Source organism: Cibotium barometz, chromosome 63, assembly GCF_041138505.1.
Source record: "Cibotium barometz isolate CiBa-2024 chromosome 63, ASM4113850v1, whole genome shotgun sequence".
NCBI lineage: Eukaryota > Viridiplantae > Streptophyta > Polypodiopsida > Cyatheales > Cibotiaceae > Cibotium > Cibotium barometz.
The window spans coordinates 17,593,670-17,601,377 of NC_141108.1; positions in this window are offsets into that span (position 1 = coordinate 17,593,670).

Here is a 7,708-nt window from a genome sequence, read left to right on the forward strand (position 1 = left end):
TTGTAGTTGGTTTTATGTAAGGAGTGATGATAGGGCACTCAAGTACTTTCTCTTATAGCCCAATTCTCCTCCAAAGCAAAAAAGATAGTTACTTACTTTGTCGAATTGTGGTTTTGAGATTGCATACAACAAAGGAAAGGACAATGTGGTTTGTAGATTTGTTATCTAGGATATGTGAATATGTGTTCATTGTGGCAAGAGATTAATAGGGATTGGATTATGGATATCTAGGAGGAGTATTTGCTTGTTGAGCCTCGAGGGGGCATCCCATGTGGCTTGGAAATTATAGCAAGGGGGCTACTTTACTACAAGGATAGAGTGTATCCTCTGCCTACTTTAGCATTCAATTGAAAAGTATTGGAAGAGATGCATTGTTCTCCAAAGGCATAGCTGGCATTTGGGTCTTTTCAGCCCTTTTTTATAGGGAGGAAAAGGAAACACTAAAAACGAATGTGGAAAGATGTAGCTAGGTATCTAAATGCACACTCAACAAACATCCCACACATAATCCCGATGGGTTTCTTTAGCCCGTACCAAATTTGGAAAGAAGATAGACTCACATTACTATGGGCCTGCCTCGTACAAGGAGGGGATGGGAAAGCATTGATGTGAGAAGGGGATGGGATATTGTTTATGTGTTGATGGAGAGGTTGCCGAAGATATCCCAATTTATGCCTTCAAACATGAAGTATACATCAATAATGGCATTTGAATTGATGGAAAGTGTGTTCAAGCTATGCATGGGATGCCACAAAACTTGTGATGAGTGATATAGATGTTAAAATTTTTAAGTATATTTTGGAGATCACTTTTTGAAAGTATGGAGATCACTTTTTAAGTATATTTTGGAGGTCACTTTTTGAAAGTATGGGCACCAAGTTCACACCAAGTTCAAAGGTGACTTATATGACATCAATGATGGCAATTGAACTCATGGAAAGTGTGCTTAAGTTGCATGGAATACGGCTTAAAATTTTGAGCGATAGCAATGTCAAATTATTCATTCTCTGAAGCCAAAAAGGTAAAAATTCTTGTATGGAAGGGTACTTTAAAATTTTGAAAAAGAGCATATTGGACCACTTACACCAGTAAATGGGCTTGTAGAGATAGGTATGATTTTGTGCTCTAGGAAGTGAGAGAAGCCTCCAAGCTCTCCCAATTTTTTCGCACCCACTTATTCTTGAATTCAATGCCACTTGCGCTTTGAATGTAGAGGGGAACCCGATGCAATGGACAAGCTTGTGGTGTACTATGACATGTAGGAGCTACAGGGTATTGTTGTAAGGCCTTAATTGAACAAAATACAAGCTTCCATTTTTGCCTCATGAAGCCCATGGGAAAATGAAGAGCTACGGGTGCCTTTCTATAGGGGAACATGCTCCTTCATGCATGGGAAGGCTCGGAGTATGGTATAGCCAACCATGTACCTTAAGGACTCCATCTCGCTTGAGAAAAAGGGGGTCAAATGCGTGCATGAATCTTAATTTGTGGGCTAGACTAAGGCGAACTCAAGCATCACTTAAGTAATAGAATAAGGAGCCCGACACCACCAAACCACTTTGGTAACTACCATCTAACCAAAACCACAAGCTGGAATATTGCTTACCATTTTTCACAAACCATTGCCTAATTCCATATGGTATTATAGCAACCCATAGTTTTCTCTCAACCCCTTTTTAACCTTAGCCCATGACCCATTGAATTTATTTGACCCTTGCCCTTATTATATAATATTAGCCTTAGCCTAGGTATATTTAAATATTTTTGGTGAGGTTTGTTCCAATACCTAAGCCGATGCCCTGGGATCTAGGGTAAATCCTACCTTTCAGATTATTTAAGGACAATGTTAGTTTCCCTAAATTCCATTGTTTACTAGGTTTTTCAATTCATTTACATTATGTGCACTAGGTTTAAGGATCTCTTTCCAAGAGATCCTTGATCATCAGAGTTTCTAATTTTTTTTATTTGACCAAGTCAATGTATCTGCATAATTTACTAATTATGGTATACATGCACATAATACAATTCTTACGTTGGTATTTCTAAAATATTAGGGCCAAACTAAAATTTCCTAATGTTCCAACAAAATATGCCTCAAAATTCCCCACGGCTCTTTCTTTTTTACTATGGGGGTCTTGGTGTAAAACGAAAAATACTTTCATCACTTTCTCTCCTAAAAAATTACTAGTTGGAATTTATTGCACATAAACTTTATTACAGGTTAGGAGGGATCTTACATAAGATCACAGAGTTACGTAATAGCATTTGAGAGACACTCAGGTAAAAACTCATGGAAATACATGTGAATAAAGTGGCAGTAGCATTAGCTTATTTGTAGTTGGTTTTATGTAAGGAGTGATGATAAGCACTCAAGTACTTTCTCTCACAGCCCAATTTTCCTCCAAAGCAAAGAAGATGGTTACTTACTTTGTTGAATTGTGGTTTTGAGATTGCATACAACAAAAGAAAGGACAATGTGGTTTGTAGATTCGTTATCTACTAGGATATGTGAATATGTGTTCATTGTAGCAAGAGATTAATAGGGATTAGATTATGGATATCTAGGAGGAGTATTTGCTTGTTGAGCCTCGAGGGGGCAGCCCCTGTGGCTCAGAAATTATAAGAAGGGGCTACTTTACTACAAGGATAGAGTGTATCCTCTACCTACTTTAGCATTCAATCGAAAAGTATTGGAAGAGATGCATTGTTCTCCAAAGGCATAGCTGGCATTTGGGTCTTTTCAGCTCTTTGGTATAGCGAGGAAAAGGAAACACTAAAAATGAATGTGAAAAGATGTACCTAGGTATCTAAATGCATGCCATTTCAACTCAACAAAGATCCCACACATAAGCCCGATGGGTTTCTTTAGCCCGTACCAAATTTGGAAGGAAGATAGACTCACATTACTATTGGCCTTCCTCGTACAAGGAGGGGATGGGAAAGCATTGATGTGAGAAGGGGATGGGATATCGTTTACGTGTTGATGGAGAGGTTGCCGAAGATATCCCAATGTATGCCTTCAAACATGAAGTATGTTGATGGAGAGGTTGCTGTGGAGAGGTTGCCGAAGATATCCCAATTTATGCCTTCAAACATGAAGTATACATCAATAATGGCATTTGAATTGACTAAAAGTGTGTTCAAGCTGTCCTTGGGATGCCACAAAACTTGTGATGAGTGATATAGATGTTAAAATTTTTAAGTATATTTTGGAGATCACTACCTGGTGAACCGCAACTGTCACTGAGGATCTTTCCAATGGCCAAGCTCGTAACCCTTGAGGTATCTAAGCTCTACAACTCCTTGAGAAGAAATTCCACCACGTCTCTTGCGAGCGTTGTCACACCACTACGTTGCACTATGGGTCCTCGTCCCTCCTCTCACCTCACTTCACTCACACACACTCACTAGCATGCATTAGGGAGAGAGATTAGCAAGAGCAAGACTCAATTGCACAATGGGAGAGTATATTGTATTATGAGATAAATTCACTTATATACATGGCCATAAGTGTTCACACTCACTTAAACTATGGCGGCCGGGCACTTTAGGCTCATACGAGGCCTAATGCTATTACAATGACTACTCTCATAATATATCCATGAAGTACATCACTTATGACTTAATCCTAAACTGCTACCATATGCTCTTGAAGTGGGAATTGCCATAAATACTCCGTCACACCATTACGGGCGCCCGTCCAAGTTGTAGCTGTGGACACTTGCTTCATATCATGAATGTATGACCCTTTGGTGTATCTACCATGACTCTTTGATGTGTAAGATAATGGGGCGGTAGCTCTTGTTAATCCTAGAATTGGATTAACAATAGTAAACTCATAGTGGCCATAACAGATATTGAAATCTGTCTCAGGTATATCTGCTTCTTTGACTCTGATCTGATAGTAGCTAGACCTCAAGTCTATCTTTGAGAAAACCTTGGCCCCATGAAGCCTGTCAAGAAGCTCATCGATGCGAGGGATAGGATACTTGTTCTTGACAGTGACTTGATTCAGCCCCCAATAATCTATGCAAAGATGAAGAGTGTCGTCCCTCTTCTTTTGGACAAGAATGGGTGCTTCCCACAAGAAGAGCTACTGGGGCATACAAATCCTTGTTCAATAAGTTGGGAAAGTTTCTCCTTGAGTTTGATGGCTTTAGGGAGAGACATCTTATAGGGTGTTTTTGAGACAGGTTGAGCACTAGGGATTAGCTCGATGTTAAGATTGACTTCTCGAGGAGAAGGTAGCCCTGTAAGCTTGTCAGAAAAGATGTCAGAGAATTCTTGAAGCCAAGAGGGTTCTGATTCCTTACTAGATTCAATAGCTTTTTTGGGTTTAACTAGGAAAACTTGCTGTCCCTTACGTGCTCCCCTTGAGAAGATATTTTTCTTTGACTAACCTAGACTTGGGTTTCCCTGTCTTCCCGTGAACTGATACTATTTGGCCATGTTTATTTTTTAAAGTGATACTCTCTTGATTATAGTGAATACTAGCATTGTTTAATTAACCAATCCATCCCAAGGATCCCATCATAAATACCTAATGGTAAGATTCTAAAATGGCCATGAGTTTGCTCACTACCCAACTTAAAATTAAGGTTTCCTACAGAGTGTTGAGATACTACTTTCTTCCCACTAGCTAGTTCTACAACCATTCTCCTATTGGTTTCTGGCCCAAGTTTAATTTTTGTAAGCCTAGGAGAAAGAAATGAATGGGTACTGCCCACAATAAATCCAAAGCTAGAATAGCTTATCGTGATGAGTGGCTGGGGTTTTAATTACACCAAATTGTTGATTTGGACCTTGATGTTCTACCACTGCATGGACGGTGGAACGCTCTTCTTTAGCTATCTCCAAAGTTGGTTCTTGATTTATAGCACAGGTTATGCCAGCAACAACTGCTCCGCAACCTCTGCCACGTCTACTACCTCTGGTGGATGGGGGTTCCATGACCCAAATTTGCTCGACTACCTTGAGGAAAAGAAGATGATAGCTTGGGGTAGTTTGCTTGATTGCCTTGAGGAAAAGAAGATGATAGCTTGGGGCAGTTTACTCGACTACCTTGAGGAAAAGAAGATGATAGCTTGGGGCAGTTCGCCCTAAAGTGTCTCGGCCCATTGCATTCAAAACACAGAGGGGCCTCTCTAGAAGTAGTAGCATACGAATAGGGAACAAACAAGTTGGTTTGACGCCCTCGATTGTAGTAGGGAGTATTTTGCTGGGGCTTGTTGTAAGATATATCTTTAGGGTTTGCTTTTCAAGAAGGTAATATCTCTTTTGAGACTTAACATTGCCAGACTTCAGCTCTTTCACAACAAGAGGTTTTGCTGGTATGTGAGCATCTTGCAATGTGCTCGGCCTCATTGCTTCAAGGCAGGAGTCCAAAGGTTCATTCAGACCTTGGCACAAACGGGCTACTTGTTTGGGAGGTAGTTATAGCTGGGGCATACTTCCGGAGAGTGATAAACTTGGAGTAGTATTCTTCCAGGGTTAAACTGGGTTGCTTGAGGCTAAACAACTCATTCATCTTGATAGATTCATGAGATGGGGGGAGATATCGTTGCTTCATAGCTTGCTTGATGTCATCCCATGTTTGGGAGTGTTCGATGACTCCCTTATCATGACACCATTGCTTCCACCAGAGTTTAGCATCTTTGGTGAGACAAAATCATGCAAGCATGGACTGGTTTGCTGCTCCTAGCAAATGAGAAATAATCATCCATTGCTTCGATCCAACCTCCGCATCCTTCTTAATTTTTGAACCTTCCCCCTTAAAGGAGTGAGGTTGCATCTGCTTGAGTAGGAGCTTCTTCTCCTGGGTATCTGTGTATAGCGCATTGGGGAGTGGAGGCCTGGTCATCATCGCAATACCAAATTTTAGGATTACAAGATTCATACATATTCATACATTGCACTATGCTCATGTTTTTTAAAAGTAAAACTTTGAAATCATTTTATTTCTCAAATATTTACAAGGGAAAGTTTTATTACAAGGATTTGAGACAAATATAATTAGTCTTATTCATCATAAAAGAAAATCCTAAGTTCAATTAAGACATAAGACTAGAGCAGTCCACATAAGTGAAATATGGGGGTTTCGCCATGGTTTCTAAGACACAAGAGACTAATGGTAGGGGAGGTAGACTCTGGATTGGGTTGTGTCCTATAACGGTCGGTGTGGGTAAGACCTATGTTACTTGGTCATATACCATCGATCATGTGGTATACAATTCCCATCTATGGTCACAGAGTTGTCGGGTCTGGGAGTACCCATGAACCAAAATTAACGGACCATCTTCAGCTTTTTGATCCAACGAATCCACTTTAATGGCTTTCTCCGAATTTGGTTCTTCATTTATAGCACAGGCTGCATAGGCAACTTCTCTGCGACCTCTGTCACGTCCACCACCTTTTGCACCTTGGTGGATGGGGGTTCCACGACCCTGATTTGCTTGACTGCCTTGAGGAAAAGATGATGCTAGCTTGGGGCAGTTGGCCCTAAAGTGTCTCGACTCATTGCATTCAAAACATAGAGGTGCCTCTCTAGAAGCAACATATGAACGGGGAACAAAGGAGTTGGTTTTTTGCCCTTGGTTGTAGTAGGGAGGATTTTGTTGTGGCTTCTTGTAAGACTGATCTTTAGGGTTTGCTTCAGGGTAAGATCTCTTCTAAGACTTAGCTTTGCCAGACTTCAACTCTTTCATCACTCACAAGAGGTTTTTCTCGTATGAGAGCATCTTGCAATGTGCTCGGCCTCATTGCTTCGAGGGCAGGAGTCCAAAGGTTCATTCAGACCTTCGTAAATGGGCTACTTGTTGGGAGGTAGTCATGGCTGGGACATACTTCCGGAGAGTGATGTACTTGGAGTAGTATTCTTCCAAGGTTAAACTGAGTTGATTGAGGCTAAAGAACTCATTCATCCTGATAGATTCATTAGATGGGGGGAGATACCACTCCTTCACAGCTTGCTTGATGTCATTCCATGTTTGGGAGTGTTCAGTGACTCCCTTGTCATGGCACCATTGCTTCTACCAGAGTTTAGCTTCTCTGGTGAGACAAAATCATGCAAGGATGGACTGGTTTGTTGCTCCAGTATCGACAGCTGATAAATAATCATCCATTTCTTTGATTCAACCTCCGCATCCTTCTCAATTTTTGAATCCTCTCCCTTAAAGGAGGTAGGTTGCATCTACTTGAATAGGAGCTTCTTCTCCTGGGTATCTGTGTACAGTGCATTGGGGAGTGGAGGCTGATCATCTTGGTCATCATCGCAATACTAAATTTTAGGATTAGAAGATTCATACATTGCACTACGCTCATGTTTTTTAAAAGTAAAACTTTGAAATCATTTTTTTTCTCAAATATTATTACAAAGATTTGAGACTAATATAATTAGTTTTATTCATCACCATAAAAGAAAATCCTAAGCTCAACTAAGACATAAGACTAGAGCGGTCCACATAGGTGAAATATGGGGGTTCTGCCGTGGTTTCTAAGACACGAAAGATTGATGGTAGGGGAGGTAGACTCTGGATTGGGTTGCATCCCATAACGGCTACTTTGTCGACGAGGCAGGTAAAACCTGCGTTTCTTGGTCATATACCATCGGTCACAGAGCTGTCAGGTTTGGGAGTACCCACAAACAAAATAAATGGACCATCTTCAGCTTTTCGATCCAACGAATCCACTTTAAATTGGTGGTGACATT